The sequence below is a fragment of the Lontra canadensis genome, unplaced genomic scaffold (genome assembly GCF_010015895.1).
Source record: "Lontra canadensis isolate GAN:19392208 unplaced genomic scaffold, GSC_riverotter_1.0 scaffold76, whole genome shotgun sequence".
In the NCBI taxonomy this organism is placed as follows: domain Eukaryota; kingdom Metazoa; phylum Chordata; class Mammalia; order Carnivora; family Mustelidae; genus Lontra; species Lontra canadensis.
Genome location: NW_022631070.1, coordinates 1637989 through 1658679, shown reverse-complemented (window position 1 = coordinate 1658679; position 20691 = coordinate 1637989).

Below are 20691 nucleotides of genomic sequence, written 5' to 3'. Positions count from 1 at the left end.
CTATGGACTACCTCAAAATAAAAAGCTTCTACACAGCAAACAACCAACAGAGCTAAAAGGCAACCTACTGAATAGGAGAAGATATTTGCCAATGACATATCCAGTAAAGGATCAGTATCCAAAATACTTAAAGAACTTACACAACTCTATACCCCCAAAACAAATAACCCAATTAAAAATGGACAGAACATAAGCATCTGCCTTCAGATTGGGTCATGGTCCCAGGGTCCTGGGATCTTGCGCTGAGTCCTGACTTTCTGCTCAGTGGGGAGCCTAGTTCTCTCTCACCCTTTGTCCCTCCCCCCACTTGTTCCACCTTTCCCTCTCTCAAATAAATAATTTTTTTTAAAAAATGGGCATAAGACACAAACAGACATTCCCCCCAAAGAAGACATCTAGACGGTCCAAAGACACATGAAAACATGATCAGTATCACTCACCATCAGGGAAATGCAAAGCAAAACTACCATGAGAAATCACCTCACACCTGTCAGAATGGTTAAAATGAAAAATACAAGAAACAACAGGTGTTGGCAAGGATGTGGAGAAAAAGGAAAATAATGCACTGTTGGTAGGAATGCAAATTGGTGCAGCAATTGTGGAAAACTGTATGCAGGTTCCTCAAAAAAATCAATCAATCAATCAATCAATCAATAATAAAATATAACTACCCTTTGATCCAGGAATCTCACTACTGGGTATTTACCCAAAAAATGCAAAAACTGTAATTCAAAGGGATACATATACCTCTATGTTTATTGCAGCCTTACGTATGATAGCCAAACTATGGAATCAGCCCAAGTGTCCATGGATCAATGAATGGATAAAGAAGATGTGAGATATATATATATATCACTTCTTCTAGCTTCTAGCCACTCTCTAGCTTCATCCATACTGCTGCAAATGACAAGATTTCATTATTTCATTGGCAGCAACATGGATGAAGCTAGAGTATAATCCTAAGTGAAATAAGTCAGAGAAAGACCAGTACCACATGACCTTACTCATATGTGGAATTTAAGAAATAAAACAAACAAGCAAAAGAAAAAGAGACAAATCAAGAAACAGACTCTTAACTATAGAGAACAAACTGACAATTACCAGAGGGGAGGTGGATGGGGAAATGGGTTTCAATAGGTGATGGGAATTAAAGAGTACACTTGTCACGATGAAAAAATAAAATGATTAAAAAAAGAATTGTGATGATTCACCTAGTGTCAAAAAGCTAATGAATGATTGAGTTGGGTGTTGGAAAAAAACAAAAACAAAAAACTAAGAGGATAAAACTTAGTAGGAATAAATGTATAGTCTTGTTTTTAAAGGCATAAAATCTAACCTCTCAAAAATGTCAACTCATGATAATAGCTAATATTTCTAAGTACATAGCCCATTCATATTTCATAAATTGGCATTACAAAACAAAAAAGGATTCAGAAACCTTAGAGTTCAGAATGGAATAGATGTGAACAGGGAAGGAGAGGGGATGTCTACAATGACACTAGACTTCACTCGTAAACTGAGAGATACTACTGAAATACGTAACACACAGGGAGACCAGTTTCAGGAGAAAAGCGATATTTGGTGGGGGATATGAATTGTTTGATTAGTAAATAAAATATGCCAACTTCTCAACGAAATTTATGGCTCCACAGTTAGTTTTCAGAAAAGAATTAGCATCTACCAGTGACAATTTCATGGTCAGAGCTGACATCCATTTCAGTTGACATTCTTAGTGGGGTATACACACCATGTGAAAATAATAAAGATACAGTTAACTGAGTTTATCTCACAGCCATTATATAGAATAATAGATACAGGAAAAATATGAATGATTTTTATCCTGCCCATAGGTTCATGAATATTTATTACCATAACTGCTTCAATCCATATAGCTTATAAAAACCATGCTACTGACTCAATGTAAGAAGTATTTAGTGGGCTCCTATGATATACTAGTGACCGTATAGATATTTTTAAAGGTAGAGGGTACATGAAAAAGAGAAGTAGGACATAGTCCCAAACCCTAAGTAACTGGTACATTTTAGTTACAGTTTTCAGAAATAAATACAATCACTAATTTCCCATTGACACCACAGTATTTATCTAAACATAAAATGCCAGAAGTCTTGTCAAATGTGCATATCCCTTTTGCTCTTCCCTTGAAAATAGTTTTACTCTGTTGGAATTGGAGGATGGTAGGGACCAGCTAAAAAGTCAAAAACAAACCTTGTCACTAGAGGATAAGAAGAAACACACCCAAGCTTTCTCCCTCAGATTTTTAGTTGTTCCTTAAGAAGCTGATGGTAGCAGTTGACTGCTAAAGTAAAAAATCAAGTTTCAGCCTGTGGGTATATATTCTGAGTTGCAGAATACAATGTGGACTGTTGTAGCATCTGACTCTTCTTAGGTCTATATCTGTGCAAACCCCTAAGACTTGATAAGTTCACTTCACCTTAAATTTTCTAATTTCTTTTCCACATGAAAGGCATACTATAGTATTCTTGAATTTTACTTTAAGTTGTCTCTCCATTCACTCAAACTTTCTCACCTTCCTGTCCTGTTGGCTATAAAAGTTTTACTTTTCTTTCAGTTAGATTTTTTTTTTTAAGGTCAGAGTGTAACTCAATGATTCAAAATGAAAAGATAAAACCAGGATGAGTACCAGTTGCTGAGAACTCTCTTGCCACCATAACTTTGTCCTCCTTCAGGATGCTGGCTTCTCTGAAGAGGTTCTAGTCTTTGTCTGAAACCCTGGAGCTCTGGACCAGGAGCTGTTATATATCATAATTACTTTAGAGTTGTCCTATTCCGAGAGCATCAAGAAATAATGAATTCGCCTGAAAAATTATTATTAACACATCTTAAAGATTTAGATCAAGGTCTGCCTCTCCTTATTCTGAAGTGTTAAGTATGTTAATGGTATGGCCTGCCATCAGAATAGAATACTCTGCCTGTAAGTGGGAATAGCACAGAAGTAGATTGCTGGAAGTAGGAACGCCTGAACTGTAAATATATGCAGTGGCGTTAACAGCAAATGGAATTGTTTAGGGAGTGGGAACGGCCACTCCCTGATCCTTGAACTGAGAATAGAGAAACCTGTCTGAGGGGACTAAATGAGCTTCAAAAGTAAATCGTTTCATACCTGAAACTGTGTGGATCAATCCCTTTATTTCCGCACCCCATCTTCATGAGGTATCTCCAGTAGAGCAATGGATGGAAGACTATGGAGAAGCAGCTTTGTTCATCTGAAGACAGTAGAATGTAATTACTAAAAAAGTTAGTGCTGTGGAGTGAAGTCGTTTGAACCTGAATCAGCTTCACTTGTCACTTGTGTGACCTTAAGCATTACATGACCTGTTGAAGCCATTTTTTCTCATCTATAAAATGAGGACAACAATCAGCCTTACTTTATATAGCATTTGTGGTTAAATGAGATAATACATTTCAATTGCTTAATAGAGCATCTGGCTCTTAACAAGCACTCAGTAATGTTGTTGCTATTATTATTATTATTATTATTATTATCTATTATTATTGTATATCCTAAATTTCTTGGAGGGTGTTCAGTCATTTCTTCATGAAATGTTTCCCCTAGTGACTCAGCTCAGTAATCTCCAACACATGCACGATTCTTCCTTCTCTGAGAATCTGCTTCTGTGCATTGATCCAGTAGTCCTCTGGCACTCCATTTATACCTACCTGAATCCTGCTACACCTGAATCCTACTCATGACTATGTAACATGTAATGGGTGACAAACTGATTGGCTCACCTTCTTGCTCCATTTGCAAGAGATGGCTGTGTCAATCTCAGAGCAACATTTCTTTCTATATCTTATCCAATATCACCTTCTTAAGAAGATAATTATATATACTTTCCCCTGCCAACAGGAATGGTTCTATTCTGTTACTCTCCTCCTTTATTGAGTCAAAACCAACTAAGAAAATGTAATTTGACCTTAAGAAGTATAAATACAAAAGGAAATCTACAAAGACAGTGCATTAAAACATATTTAAGTTTTCAATTTAAGAGCATAATTTGCTAGTTAGACTTACAGGAGAAAAAAAAATCCTATTTTAATGATTCTTACTTTAAAAAAAAAAAGGTTTGTTCAAATCAATATCTAGTTCCCTAAAGGTGGATCATTACCCCAAAATTTGGATCATGGAAATAAGTTTGTTAATCTGTTTACAGATATGGATTTCACCCTGAGAAATCATGGGTATGTAAATATTGCATAAGGTAGAAAATTGGTTATAGAAGATGTTTAGATAAAGCGTTGCGGGAGCTCTGAAGAGAAAATATAAATTTCCTAATGCTGAATCAGGGTCAACTTCTTAGAGAGAAGATGAGCTGAGTCTTAAAGGATTTGCATGTGTGGTTGTGGCTTGCATATTTGTTGAATATACTTTAGAAGTAAAATATATACAGTCAGTGAGCTTATCTGTAGTTAACTGTTAAGCTCCCTTTCATCCTGTCATGCAATATATATTTTATCTTCATCTCTCTACTCCAGATATTCCTAAATCAACTTATGATAGCTGAATTTATGCCTCGTTTGCTCTATAACAAACGTCAGCAAGCTTTTTCTCTAAAAAGCCAGATGGTAAATATTTTAGTCTTCAAAGGCCATACAGCATCTGTTTCAAGTCCTCACCTCTGCTGTTGTAGGTGAAAGTAACCACAGATAACATGTAAAGGACATGCATGGATAGGTCCAAATAAAACTTTGTTTACAAAAACAGGTGGTAAGCCAGATTTGGTCTCCAGGTGGGGAGCAGTTTGCCAATCCCTGGTCTACAACATAGGCTCACTGATACATCATTCCAAAGGAAATATTCCTGTTATTTGATATTCATAAGGATGGTCCTGTAACAAATAAGGAATTGGCATTCTTACTAGGCCAAATACCCAGTTGTTAAGAATAGCATAGAATCTGGGATTTTACTTGCAAGTGAATAAATTAGCTTGACACAGTCTCAAAGATACTGGCATAAGACACAAGATTCCTGGGTCCGAAACAAAGGAAAATTTACCACTCATAGTAGCAGCAGAGTCAAAACATCCACATTTCTTGTGCCATTCCACAATTCCTCATTTCTACAAGTCAACACACACACACACACACACACACACACACACACACAATGCCAGGTAATAGCTGTGACATAGTACATTGTGTTATAGGGAAAAGAACCACCCGAGTTTAGAGAACATGAATCTTTTATAATGGGTAGTAAGCCTGCCAGACATTTGCCCCAGTGAGAGACATTAACTTTATTATACTAGACAGTAAGTATGCCTGCCCTTTGCTCTGGAGAGAAATACCATCTGTATTTTCCAAGGATGTTCACCATACAAACATCTGTAATAGATAATCCAGAACAAAAGCAGATAATGCCTCTATCTGTAAGATGTGCAAAAATGCTAGAGACTCAGACAGATTTGTCTACCAACCCCAGCCTCCCAAACCATCCCCATGTACTTGCAGATCTTGAATGCTTTGATAGAAATACAGGGTTAAACCAAACATACTTAAATATCCACAGAATTTGGAAAACCCAAAAGACTCCACTCCAAAACTGCTAGAACTGGTACAGGAATTCAGTAAAGTGTCAGGATATAAAATCAATGCACAGAAATCAGTCGCATTTCTCTACACCAACAACAAGACAGAAGAAAGAGAAATTAAGGAGTTCATCCCATTTACAATTGCACCCAAAACTATAAGATACCTAGGAATAAACCTAACCAAAGAGACTAAGAATCTGTACACAGAAAACTATAAAGTACTCATGAAAGAAATTGAGGAAGACACAAAGAAATGGAAAAATGTTCCATGCTCCTGGATTGGAAGAATAAATATTGTGAAAATGTCTATGCTACCTAAAGCAATCTACACATTTAATGCAATTCCTAACAAAGTACCATCCATTTTTTTCAAAGAAATGGAACAAATAATCCTAAAATTTATATGGAACCAGAAAAGACCTCGAATAGCCAAAGGAATATTGAAAAAGAAAGCCAAAGTCGGTGGCATCACAATTCCAGACTTCAAGCTCTACTACAAAGCTGTCATCATCAAGACAGCATGGTACTGGCACAAAAACAGACACATAGATCAATGGACCAGAATAGAGAGCCCAGAAATTGACCCTCAACTCTATGGTCAACTAATCTTCGACAAAGCAGGAAAGAATGTCCAATGGAAAAAGGACAGCCTCTTCAATAAATGGTGTTGGGAAAATTGGACAGCCACATGCAGAAAAATGAAATTGGATCACTTCCTTACACCACACACGAAAATAGACTCAAAATGGATGAAGGACCTCAATGTGAGAAAGGAATCCATCAGAATCCTTGAGGAGAACACAGGCAGCAACCTCTTCGACCTCAGCCGCAGCAACATCTTCCTAGGAACATCGCCAAAGGCAAGGGAAGCAAGGGCAAAAATGAACTATTGGGATTTTATCAAGACCAAAAGCTTTTGCACAGCAAAGGAAACAGTTAACAAAACCAAAAGACAACTGACAGAATGGGAGAAGATATTTGCAAATGACATATCAGATAAAGGGCTAGTGTCCAGAATCTATAAAGAACTTAGCAAACTCAACACCCAAAGAACGAATAATCCAATCAAGAAATGGGCAGAAGACATGAACAGACATTTCTGCAAAGAAGATATCCAGATGGCCAACAGACACATGAAAAAGTGTTCCATATCACTCGGCATCAGGGAAATACAAATCAAAACCACAATGAGATACCACCTCACGCCAGTCAGAATGGCTAAAATTAACAAGTCAGGAAATGACAGATGCTGGCGAGGATGCGGAGAAAGGGGAACCCTCCTACACTGTTGGTGGGAATGCAAGCTGGTGCAACCACTCTGGAAAACAGCATGGAGGTTCCTCAAAATGTTGAAAATAGAACTACCCTATGACCCAGCAATTGCACTGCTGGGTATTTACCCCAAAGATACAAACGTAGTGATCCGAAGGGGCACGTGCACCCGAATGTTTATAGCAGCAATGTCTACAATAGCCAAACTATGGAAAGAACCTAGATGTCCATCAACAGACGAATGGATAAAGAAGATGTGGTATATATACACAATGGAATACTATGCAGCCATCAAAAGAAATGAAATCTTGCCATTTGCGACGACGTGGATGGAACTAGAGGGTATCATGCTTAGCGAAATAAGTCAATCGGAGAAAGACAACTATCATATGATCTCCCTGATGTGAGGGAGAGGAGATGCAACATGGGGGGTTAAGGGGGTAGGAGAAGAGTAAATGAAGCAAAATGGGATTGGGAGGGAGATAAACCATAAGTGACTCTTAATCTCACAAAACAAACTGAGGGTTGCTGGGGGGAGGGGGGTGGGGGGGATGGGGTTATTATGGACATTGGGGAGGGTATGTGCTATGATGAGTGTGGGGAAGTGTGTATACCTGGCGATTCACAGACCTGTACCCCTGGGGAAAAAAATATATGTTTATAAAAAATAAAATTAAAAAAAAAAATTAAAAAAAAAATATCCACAGAATTTACCAAAACAAATATAAAAAAATTAAGAAATGGGAGGAAACACTCTGACCTGTTAAATTCAAGACCCCAGCTAATCCACAACAAAGATGGACATCAGCTCTCTTGCATTGCCATCTCTGGAACTATTTCTTTAAACAAAATTCCATTGAAATCAAACTCTTTCCATACCACTTGTTTATACTACAATTTTGAAAAGTTTTACACGTGTGTGTTCATGTTTGTATATGGATGTACATACATAGAAAATTATCTTTAATTATCAGAGTTTATAGGGAAAAGAAAAAAAATTGATATTGAATTGAAAATAAATTCAGTGTTCCGATTTTAGATTAACTGACTATAATTTCAGGTTTTGTTTTTTTTTAAATGAGATTCACCATCTCAGAATTTTTACACTTTAATTAGAATATCCAAGAATTGGGACGCCTGGGTGGCTCAGTTGGTTGGACGACTGCCTTCGGCTCAGGTCATGATCCTGGAGTCCAGGGATTGAGTCCCGCATCGGGCTCCCGGCTCCGCAGGGAGTCTGCTTCTCTCTCTGACCTTCTCCTTGCTCATGCTCTCTCTCACTGTCTCTCTCTCAAATAAATAAATAAAATCTTTAAAAAAAAAAAAAAGAAAAGAAAAGAATATCCAAGAATTGGGGCACCTGGGTGGCTCAGTTGGTTAAAGCCTCTGCCTTTGGCTCAGGTCATGGTCTCAGGGTCCTGGGATCGAGCCCCGCATGGGGCTCTTTGCTCGGCGGGGAGCCTGCTTCCTCCCTCTCTCTGCCTGCCTTTCTGCCTACTTGTGATCTCTGTCTGTCAAATAAATAAATAAAATCTTTAAAGAAAAAAAAAATCCAAGAATTCAAATGATCTATAATCACATTTATATGGTAAGAGATAATCTAATTCCTGGTACTGGGACATAGGGGTATGTATACATAGAACTATTTGACCAAGGCTGATAGAATTGGAACAAAGTTCTAATTTTAAATCTTTTTTCTTTTTTTTTAACCAGTAGATCTCACATATGTATTACTGAACCAACTTGCTAGCAAAGAGGTATAAAAACAAGAAATCATTATTTCCCCCAATAAAACATGCCTAACTATCCAGATACTGATAACTTTTTCAGTTTGATATGGTAAGAGTTGAGTGACCTTGACATAGCCATCCCATGTGGGATTCCTTATAGTCTCACCTTGGTTCTTCCCCGATGTCTCCTTTGCAGTTGTATTTTATTCTGTTGGTAATTTTCATTCATTTCCATGGGGAAATGAGAGGATTCTGCTTTTGTTTCTTGGTCCGGAGTTGCTGATCCTGAAAGTCTTCTGAGAAGGCTTGACGAGGAAGGACTCAAAGGCACACATGGCCATGGTGGGGAAATGGTGAGAGGGTCAATCATTTTTTAACAGAAAGCTGGAGGTTTTTGAAATGCAAATCCCAAGGTATTTTATTAAAGTTAAAAAAATGTGTTAATGTTAATCTGGCAGTCAATGTTTTAGGTCTTCATATATTGCTCCATCGGCATATTAGGTTCTGTGAAGGAAGCAGGCTGGAGGGCTGTAGGTAGCCCTGCACAGGTGCTGTGCCATGTCACCATGTACCATACACATGTGTAAGCAGAGTCCATGAACATGACCAGCAGCCTGGTCCATGGCAACCAGAATGCTAGTGGCTAGGATCTGAGAGGAAAGTGACCTATGTCACACAGCTCCCCACCAAGAACACATTGATGCCTACTCTGAAAAATTCACTGAACAAGAGGAGAAAGGTGTGTGGGGGCAAATGACAGATGGATATAGGGATGTGTGTGTTTTCACTTCTCAAGACTTTCCTCCCTTTTACCCCATTTACCTTTTGAAGTTGTATACCTATAACTATGCAGTTTCCTTCATTTTCAACTTGGGCATTTGGAACTAAAAACAGATATTGAACGGCGTCCTTTCCTAGGTATAGACATTTTTCAAGGATGTTCCTGTTTATAGGTATAGCCATCAAGATTCCTGGAAAATGCTATCGATGTGATTCTGTCAGGCATCATAGACATGCTAGCATCTAGGAGAAATAGAACTGTGGCAGGCACCAGGTTTCAGGCTTTATTTTTGCCGTGCTTGTACTCTATTTCACTTTTAGTAGCAGCACGATGTCAGTCACATTAAATCAGATGAAAACCTGAATTTTTCATATTAATTAAAGTTCAATGGATTCATGATAAAGAATACATGAAGAGATCAGCAGTTATGGGGGCACAGGACCCACACAGGGTGCATTTTCTACAAATTAGCTGTCACTGAGTTGAACTTCCTTGTGAATTTTCTGGACTGATTCCAAATTTAGGAAGAGATTGATAAACTATGTTATTTTATCCTGCATGACCCTTTTTTTTTTTCCTTCTTGTGTGTAGGAACAAACAGGGAAAAGGAGAAGAAATGCTTTCAGTGGGTACTGATATAGACAAGTAGGGGTATATGTGTGTGTACTGAGGTTCTCCTGTGAAGTAACAAATCTGTGCAATCAATCAATCAATCAATCAATAAAATAGACCAGCAAAGCTACTCTATGTGCATGTATCTCTAGCAGCATAAGACAGGAGACATATTAAGACATATTAAGATCACAGACCTTCTTCTTCCAGCTCTAACATATGGCCTGAATAATCAACTAAAGCAGTACCTACCTAAATTTCTAGGTCATTACCATGTAACATGTTGAAACCATCTGAGTTCAATCATTTATATTCTAACTTCTAAATGGGTATTTTAGAGGCAGTAATGTGGCAAAGACATAGATAAGAAAAAAATCAATGCTGTGGTGCATGTATAGTCTTACTAAGAATTAAATTTGAACTTGAAAATAATTCATAGCTGTGACTGTCATTGGACTGCCTGTGACAGACACATTCTGAAGGTTCATAAACTCTTGTCACTGAAATTGAGAGACACAGTCTTTGTCCTGGTCTCCTCAGATCCTGCCTGCTACCATCCTATCAGTTGTCTTCTTCTCATAGGGTTTCTGGAAAGATCCTTACTTGAATGTCCTCAGAATCTCTGGGCCTTTATAAGCATCAGATTCTTAATGCCTAGGGCCTCTTGCTTTCAGAAGCACTGCTGCTATAGTTACTGCTGTGTTATTACAATTAATGTCCCTACTTCATCCATCTGTCTCTTGATACTTGGACTGCCTATGAGGATACAATTGTCTCTAGTTAGGACAACCTAAATTATTCTTTTAATCTTTCACACTTTGCTTTTGGTACACTTCATCAATCTGTGATGGTTCTCATTTCCCCGCATTGAATTAATGTTTCTTGTGATCCCATTTAAATCTTCTTTCTCAAGGCTTTGCCTGCCATTTGATCAGTTGGCATCATCAAAGTTGAGTTTAGAATTTTCAGTCCTTAGTATGTAGTATGTCTCTTGACAGTGATTCTCCAGTTATTGAACATGAAGTGGTAATAGCAAACAAAAGTAAACCGGGTATGACAGCATTAATATAGCCATTATTGAGGCAATTAATAAAAATCACATAAATAAACATGCTAATCTTAAAACACACACACACACATACACACACACACACACACACACACACACTTAGGTTTCTTTTGTGGTGAAACCAAGATTCTTTGATACAGTGATTGATTTATGTAAGACTTGTAAAACCTAAGAACCACAGCTTCTGGTCACTGAACAACATAGTTTCACTAGACTGTCCACCTTCTTTACCATTATGGTCACATCTCAATGTTTCATTTGTACCTCTGTTGTCATATACTAGAAGGAACAATGTACTCTACTCTATCCTTTTGGTAAAAATGACTACCTCCCAAGGACAATGCTTCTCCAAAGTGCCTTTTACATGGAAACCACATAAATTTATCTCTGCTACTTATTGCTGGTTTCTTCCATGCCTCAAACCTCCATGCAGTGGGACAAAGGGTAAAATGGCCATGTGAAGATGCATTTGAAGAGCTCTCATCATGATAAAAAGTGACCTTTTAAATATTTTGTTTCATGCCTCTGCATTGTTATAACAACACACTACTGAATTAACTAGTGGCAAATAAGTCAACTATTGGCAAGTTTCAGTGAAGCACACTGATATCCTCAAGATCTTTAAACTGTTGGAGAAGAGAGGGGTTTTTTAAACTAAGTAAAACATGACCTAATCTTGTATAAGTAAAAGAAATAAAAAAGAAGGAAAAAGAAAGTACAGCAAAGTAGGAGAGCGGTTGGTAGGATATATAAGGAAGAAATGAATGGTATATACATCCTACAATTGTGCAACTTGGTAAAGATGGATTTCTTGAAAGTCCAGTAAATAATTCACCTAATATAAAATTTGATAAATTAATAGAAAAAGAAAGTTTCATGGTGTTTTACACTGCTGTCTATTACTTGAGAAATAATATGCAAATCCACTCATTCTGTCTCTCTTTTGATTACATCTAACTGTGCACTGCCCTCTTGGTTGGAACCTAGTGAAAGAGATAAGTAAATAATCTTAACTAATTGATAAATTCTATAGAGATAAAACATATGTTTTCAAATACTGAAGGTTGAAATAAACATTTCTAGAATAAATTTAACTCAAGAAATAGTTTTGGGTGCCTGCAGTGTGCTATTACTGTATTAGGTTCACATACTCTTAGTAAGCAAAATAAGGGTTAACTCTCTAAGGAATAGTAAAATTAAAACATGGCTGGAATAGATATTTATAAAGAGTGTTTGAGCCTCTAAAAATCATGGTGGTTTGTTTGTAGTGATTTGTATAGCAAGAAATAGAAAATTTGTTTTCAAAATTGTTTTTGAGTGCTCAATGATAAATTTGAATAAAACCAACCATCGTGAATCTACTAAGCTCTTCATGAATAACAACAAAGAGGACACTCATGCCTTTCTTAACTTTAATAGTGAAAAACATGATTCAAATGTTTTATTTGATAATAATTGGCAACCTTGGTATTGAGCAAATTTATATTCTACCATGAGACTTTTATACAGAAGGAATGCAATACATTTTCTAATCCATCATTCAAAGGCTATTTTCATTCATCAACTTGGAATGTACTTTTTTTTTTTTTGGTACCTTTCTTTATAACATCATATTATTGGTAAGAAAAAGTAGAGAATAGGAAAATCTCTTGAAATTGTGTATGTGTTTTTCTACTTTCTGATTGTTGACCAAATAGGATCATTCTTCGAGGTGGTGGGGGGAAGAAGCTAATAATTTCTGTTTTGTTTCCTTCCTATGATAGATTGAATGTTTGTGTCCCCTCAAAATTCATATGTTAAAATTCTAAACTCCAAGATGATGGTAGTAGGAGGTGGGACCTTTGGGAGATATTAGGAGAACAGAGCCCTCGTGAATGGGATTATTGCCATTATAAAAGGGGCTCCACAGAGCTCCCTTACCCCTTCTACCATGTGAGGACCCAGTGAAAAGACTGCCACCTATCAGCAGGAAGTGGACTGTCATCACACACAAATCTGCCAAGCCTTGATCTTGGACTTCCCAGCCTCCAGAACTGTGAGAAATAAATTTCTGTTGCTTATGAGCCACCCAGTCTATGGTATCCTGGTCATAGCCTGAATGGACTAAGACATTTTCTCATTCATATATATGTAGTAAAAAAAAGGTCAAAACAGATAATAAATTGGAGAATTCAATCTTGTTGACAATGTGGTATTAAAAGAAAACCAAGTATTTGGGTGATATTTCAGCAAGTCTCTATCGGAAACCAGAAGATGGGAGCCTTTTTGATTAAACCTTCTGTAATGTCACAGCTTTAAGAATGGCTCCATCTCTGTATCCCCTGATCTCACAGTGGATGGTAACCACAAAGAGATCTCTGCTCATAAGCAAATCACTGATTACATGGAAATATCTAGAAAAGGAGAAAAACTTTTCTTCCATTTGCCATGAAGGAGGAATCCTTTGGACTATCAAGAATGGAATGAACCAATTGATTTATGAAAACTTTTGTGGGCGCCAAAATTCCTATTCTGGTTGAGGACACAAATGAATAATAGTTGAAATAGTTTATTTACTGCCAACTGTATATCTAGTGTTTCGTGCCCTTGTCTTTCATTCTGCAATCACATTTCAAGTCAGATTTTATTATCATCATATTAGAGATGAACAAAATAAGATTTGGAGAGGTGAAATGACATTCCCAAAGACAAACATTTAGTAATTTCTGAAGCTGGAATTCTAACACCGAGTTTCATGTCAGAAGATAAAAACCCTTCCTTGCATTACACTGCCAATGGATGGGGTCCTGGCTTAACTAACCTGGAAAAGGCCATAGTCCCTAAAACGGCTTTACAGCTTAAAACAAGGTAAATTTAATGGAACAAAAAGCTGAAGAAAAATGTAATATTAGCAGATTCACTAAAATCTAAATATATACATCAGTGTTTATAAAATTACCATGAGAGTTAATCAAAATGCATAAGCTACATATGCCCCTAGTTTGAAGTTCACTCTTCCTAGATGCTAATATAAGGCCCTAGTAGTGCTTTAATTTTCTTTTAAGATACATTATATATGTAACTAATAAAGCTTTAAAAGACTTTGTCTTTAAATGTGATATGAATTTTTAATGATAGAAATCAGAAATGATGCTTGCCTCTTTGGCTAACTCGTTCTTTTTTACATTAATTTCTCAAAACATTCTTTGTATTTCATGACTACTATGGTTGGTTTTTCTCTTATGCAAATGAAAACTATAATGAGTATATTGAGTAAGAATAATTTGTAAGACCTGTAAGATTCTGTTAAGAAAGTTTAATGTTGAAACATAAAAAAAAAAATTGATTGCAACCCAATCTTATACCCAATAAAATATTAGAAGTCCAGCTTAAAGATGTAAATATTTCCCATGACTAACCCTCCAGAATCTGGATATATGGGAAATATATACTGTTTAGATAACAAGTAAATTATGAAAACTGTCATAATTTGAATAATTGATCCTAAATAAAGGGAAAACCTCCAGATGACTCAAATTTTATTTTTAAATCTGAATTCTTTGGCAATAACTAACATATGATTCAAGTCTCATATTGATTGGAAGGATACTAAATTTCAGTTTTTTCTATAGATACACATTAATATTTAGTTTGTAAGTGACATGACTTACTTATGCAAAAAAAGGGGGATATCTTTAAAAATAGCTTAATATTTCCTGAAATTTAAGCGGAGGACTGTGGTTGCACTCAGGAAAAACCAGAAGTACAAATGATACTGAACTCTGTCTTCTTATCTGTATTTCTTTATCTGTTTTTCTTTATCTCCCCCCTTCCCCCACCCCTTATTAAAAACAGGCTACCTTCTTTGTCTAGTCTATATGACAAGACTCATGATGACCTGTAACATCCAAGCTGTTTTTCTTATAGACACCATCTGGGTTCTCAATACACCTACCTCCTGGAAGGGTTGAGCTTTGGCCAGCGTGAGCCAGACACCCTCTTCTGAACCAAACAGCTGTGTCTCGGTGTGCACAGGGTTATGTGTACAAAAGAGATCACAGTGGTGCTTATATCGATGGAACCTGTAAATCCCCAAATCGAGGTATAGACCTCTGGAAATAAAATCTCATAAATGTCACTATTCTATAAATTTAAATAGCTTCTACATTGTCAACCAGGGATATCCATCACATTAACTTACCTTTCTGTTCTTCCAGACCTTAAAATGTAGAGGCCAGTGCTACTTGACTCATCACAAATCAACAATCAGTTTCAGATGAACACTGCTGGGTTCAGTTGTTTTCAGAGTTTGGACTCATGAAGCATTCCAACTGTACTTGGCATGAGTTATTGAGTACACATAGGGGAACTGCTAAAATGTGCAGAGTGTCTTTGGCAGAAGAAAAAAAAGATGGTCCCATCAAATGGATCACGTTCATGGGCATTAAATTAGATTCGAAGAGAAAAGAGTGATATATACCTGGGGAATATATTTTAAAGGGTTAAGTAGCTCAGTTATCATTAAGCTTGAACATAAAGCTTCAAGAAACTGATTATGAATTTGAGAATATAGGCCAGATTCCAGATCCTGAAATAGTGGCAGGAAAGGATGTTTCATGAACAAAAACTCTGCTACAGAGCTGCTGGGGGCTAGGAAGTGGTTGACAGGTGACACTGGCAAAAAGAGTCAGACATGAGCAGAGCCAGTGAATAAAAACATCAGTGTGAATCACCACAAGCTGAGAGCAGAATTTCTAGGGCCTAAGGTATGCAAGCAACATTATGGATTTCTATCAAACTTTATAGAGATTTTAGAATATAAAGGAAACTTGCAAACTAACTCTAAGTGCAGTAAGAAAACAGAGGTCAAGGGAGGAAAGAGTTTAGCACCGGGTTTCCTAATGATATGGATAGTGCTCTTCTGTCCATTATTGAACAGAAACTTCGAGTTGATAATCAAAAAGGGAGATAATCTGCTCAGAAACACTATCTCCATATAAATTCATCCAGGACTGCTTTGTCTAATAACTACTTTGCTTCTGGCATGCCTTTCCTATTTTCGTAATGAATGTAATGAGAGTCATTCAAGTTATAAATGAAGGAGCACTTTTGTCAATCTTGGGACAGGCCTCAGCCAAAAATTCCATTTATGGTCTAATGAAGTTGGTAGAAACTAATCTGTGGATGGTCACTTAAAGAAACACAGTGACCTGAACATTAAAGGACAGGCTTGACAAAAACTTCCTGATACTGATATATCAGATGAGACAAAAATAGCTGTTGACATCCACACTTTGCCTTCATAGTATAGAGTGATTCTGAAAAGTAACCACCCAGCCCGGGGCTGCATTTCCCAGTTGCCCTTGCATTATATGCAGAAGGGGAACAGAAATGATGTATGCATGCTGCCTCCGGCCCAAGAGGGTTAAGAAATGCTTTATTTTCTCTATACTCTTTCCCCTTATCCACTGGCAGGAAGCAGAGGACTCTCCAGCCTTGAAGGCCAGTAGGGAACTCCAAGTAGGAAAAAGTGTAGGTACCCCCCTCCACCATCATAGCATAGTGGAAAGTTTTCCACAGTCCACAGATGTCCACATCTCACTGTTACTTGAGCAAGAAATAAACCTCAGCAGGGTTGAACGACTGAAAGTTTGGGAATTATTTGTTAAAGCAGTTGAAATTATCCCAATTAATATAACAGGCCGTCTCCTTATGTGGATGCCATGTTGGATACATCTGAAAATGCATAATAGACTGCATTCCTAAAGGGATATAACGGAGTGAAGTCGGTCTATTAGAAATGCATAATGTGCCAGAATTACAGGCCTGAACATCTTTTTAACACCACCAGCATTTCTTTTAGAGTTTCCAAGCTGATCTGTCTCTGTATAACAGAAGATAAAGTTTTATGCTAAAATAATCACTTTATAATTTGATGCTATGGCTTGAGTCAAAGAATATTGTTGCAGTGAGATTTTCACAGAACTACTGGGAATTACACAGGCTGCAATTTCTAACATGCTTTTTCAAGTCATCTCCTTTGAGCCCAAACAGCCTAATTTGTTTGTGCCAACAGATAATCTCAAAGAAGATGACCAAGGTACTTAAATATCCCAGCGAGTGAAGCACAACCTTAAGGGATGTTAATATAACACAAGACATATAGAATATCAGGACAGGACCCTAGGAGTCATCTTGCCCGATTTCTTCATTTCTCATAGGAGAAAACTGGCTTTACTTTTTAATGTCACTCAGCAAACAACGCCTTAAGAATTCTGAGACCTCTGACTTTTACTATAAAACTCTGGAAAACTAGGATTCATCATGTATTAATGTTTTGTTTTAGGCATCTCTTCTCTCCTTTGAATCCTAAACTGTTTTCTTCTACTGATTTATGTATACAGAGGACTTAAGCACGCCCAACATTGAGATCTTCTCTGATGATATAAGCTTTACATTGCAGTGTTCACTTCTTTGAGTCTTCAAAACACTTCTATCCACGTATTAACTTCTTGCCACCAAATATTCCTGTGAATAATGTAAAAGCATGGCTTTAGAATCCATATTATAAACAAGAAAAAATTTAATGGTAAACAAGAATGTTGGAGGTACTTCTGCCTGTTTCTTCAAAAGCACCGTCAATGAGAGATGGGTGATTTGCACAGCATTTCCCAGTGGGGAATTGGCACTAAAACCTAAAATTCTTGATTGTATGTCTTGTACTCAGTTTCTCAAGTTGAAAGGACACTAGCTACTTGTATACCAACTCTATCATGAAGGATTTTTTTTTGTTGTTAAATGGAGTAGCATAGGGAATTGGTAATATCAGCTTTGCATCGAAGGCTTATAATTAGTTGTAGAGAAGAAAATATTCAATTCTGTTTTACTTCTAAAGTGAAAGAAACCAAATTCTTGCCAACATGATCATAGGAAGTAAGAGCTGTGCTTTCTTCATCCTAATTGCTTTTCCCATCATTTTTTTAATGATTAAACAAAGATAACCATAGTGCTAATGCATTAAAATCTGGAGAATTTTTGTTTGCCAAAGAAAAAAAATCTGCAGTGAATTTTATACCAGATATTTTTATTGTGTAGACATTGCATGACACCCCTCATTACCACATGCATGGCAGCAAAAAATTACTCCATTGGCAAAACACTCAAAGATAATAAAGATTTATAATCTCAGTTATTGATCAGCAGTATCATTCTCTGCCAAGAAAAATTGTGTAAAGGGGAAGAAGCCCACAGGAAAGTAACTCCAAGAATGAGAATTATACAAAATACAACCAAGTCTTCTTCTCTATACAAATAAAGAAAGAAAGATCATATTTAGGCAAAAAAACATAAATTCACATTATCTATTGTGTAAGTTGAGTTACTGAAGAGAAAAATAAGCCCTTAGATATACCAAAACTCATACAGCTCTTTGAGTGTCTATGTATGTTTCACATGTAGTGATTCTTGGTCTAAAAAGTGGTTAGATAATAATTTCCACTCATTCTTCCATTAGGAGAATCACTTCAGTTTCACACATACTGAAATCACACTCTTAACTTTAAATAACAAGATGAGAGACCAATGAAAAGGAACTACAAAACAATATTAAGTAATTATATAAACAGAAACTATTATAAATCATCATTAGAATTCTGATTATTTTATAAAATCTGGTTCTAAAATTCTCTTAAGGTTTTATCCAAACTTTAAACATTTATTTAAATTACTAAGTGCTATTTTCACCATATTTATGGGAAAAGACACTATAAGATAAAAGTGTCAGTGTCAGTAATTAACTCACTCAAGTTTCAGGTGTATCTAACTGTCATTCATTGCTGGACCCAGTCATCTTCTGTTTTAGAAATTTGTTAAAGAAATCATCCAAGAAGTAAAGATTTATAAACAATAAGTAATAAAGATTAGAAATTACTGAACATGTAATAGAAGGGAATATGTAATAGCATTATATGTATTATAATTTTAGTTCTAATATTTTTAGGCTTTTAAAAGTTATTTTATGTACATGGTAAAAAATTTTAAAATAGTAAAAAAAAGAGGGGGGAGTTACATGGTGAAAAATTAGTTTCATTGTCACTCCTACCTCCCAATTAACCTCTCTAGAGGAAACTATATTTATCATTCCAGATACATTTTACTTAGGTACCAAAGTTACGTGTACATCTTTACCTTTAGTTTTTATACAAATGATTGTATAACTTTCATACTGACTTTTCATACTGACTATTCATAGACTGCTTTTTCCTTTTAACAAAGTATCTTGAAAATCATTCAGTATAAATACATGTAAAGGTTGCTCATTCCTCTTTTTAACTTTTTTGAAGTATAACATGCATAAGAAAAACTAAAAAAATCATCAATAAACAACTTGATGAATTTTCAAAAACTGAACACCACCAAGGAACTTGCACATAAATCAGGAACCAGACTTAACAGCAGTCAAGAAACCTTCTTTGTGGCCTCCTATAGTCAAAACCCACAAAGAGTTACTGCTACCCTAACTTCAAATGCCATAGATGAGTTTTGTCCATATTTGAACTTTATGAAATTAAATTCATATAGCGTATCCACTAGCTATTTCAACAATAATGCTGGATAATGAATCATCCGAAAATTCAGTGACTTAGAAAACCAAATAATTATTCTCATTATTAATTGGTTTGGGGCCATGTTGGATTTCAGAAATTTTTGTTCATATTTATGATTATAGAATAGTTATATCAGGGTCAATGAACTTTTTTTTTTATTTTATTTTTTATAAACATATATTTTTATCCCCAGGGGTACAGGTCTGTGAATCTCCAGGTTTACACACTTCACAGCACTCACCATAGCACATACCCTCCCCAATGTCCATAACCCCACTCCCCCTCCCAACCCCCCCCCATCAACCCTCAGTTTGTTTTGTGAGATTAAGAGTCTCTTACGGTTTGTCTCCCTCCCAATCCCATCTTGTTTCATTTACTCTTTTCCTACCCCCTTAACCCCCCATGTTGCCTCTCCTCTCCCTCATATCAGGGAGATCATATGATTGTTGTCTTTCTCCGATTGACTTATTTAGCTAAGCATGATACCCTCTAGTTCCATCCACGTCGTCGCAAATGGCAAGATTTCATTTCTTTTGATGGCTGCATAGTATTCCATTGTGTATATATACCACATCTTCTTTATCCATTCATCTGTTGATGGACATCTAGGTTCTTTCCATAGTTTGGCTATTGTAGACATTGCTGCTATAAACATTCGGGTGCACGTGACCCTTCAGATCACTACGTTTGTATCTTTAGGGTAAATACACAATAGTGCAATTGCTGGGTCATAGGGTAGTTCTATTTTCAACATTTTGAGGAACCTCCATGCTGTTTTCCAGAGTGGTTGCACCAGCTTGCATTCCCAAGAAAAGTGTAGGAAGGTTCCCCTCTCTCCGCATCCTCGCCAGCATCTGTCATTTCCTGACTTGTTAATTTTAGCCATTCTGACTGGTATGAGGTGATATCTCATTGTGGTTTTGATTTGTATTTCCCTGATGCTGAGTGATATGGAGCACTTTTTCACGTGTCTGTTGGCCATCTGGATGTCTTCTTTGCAGAAATGTCTGTTCATGTCTTCTGCCCATTTCTTGATTGGATAATTTGTTCTTTGGGTGTTGAGTTTGCTAAG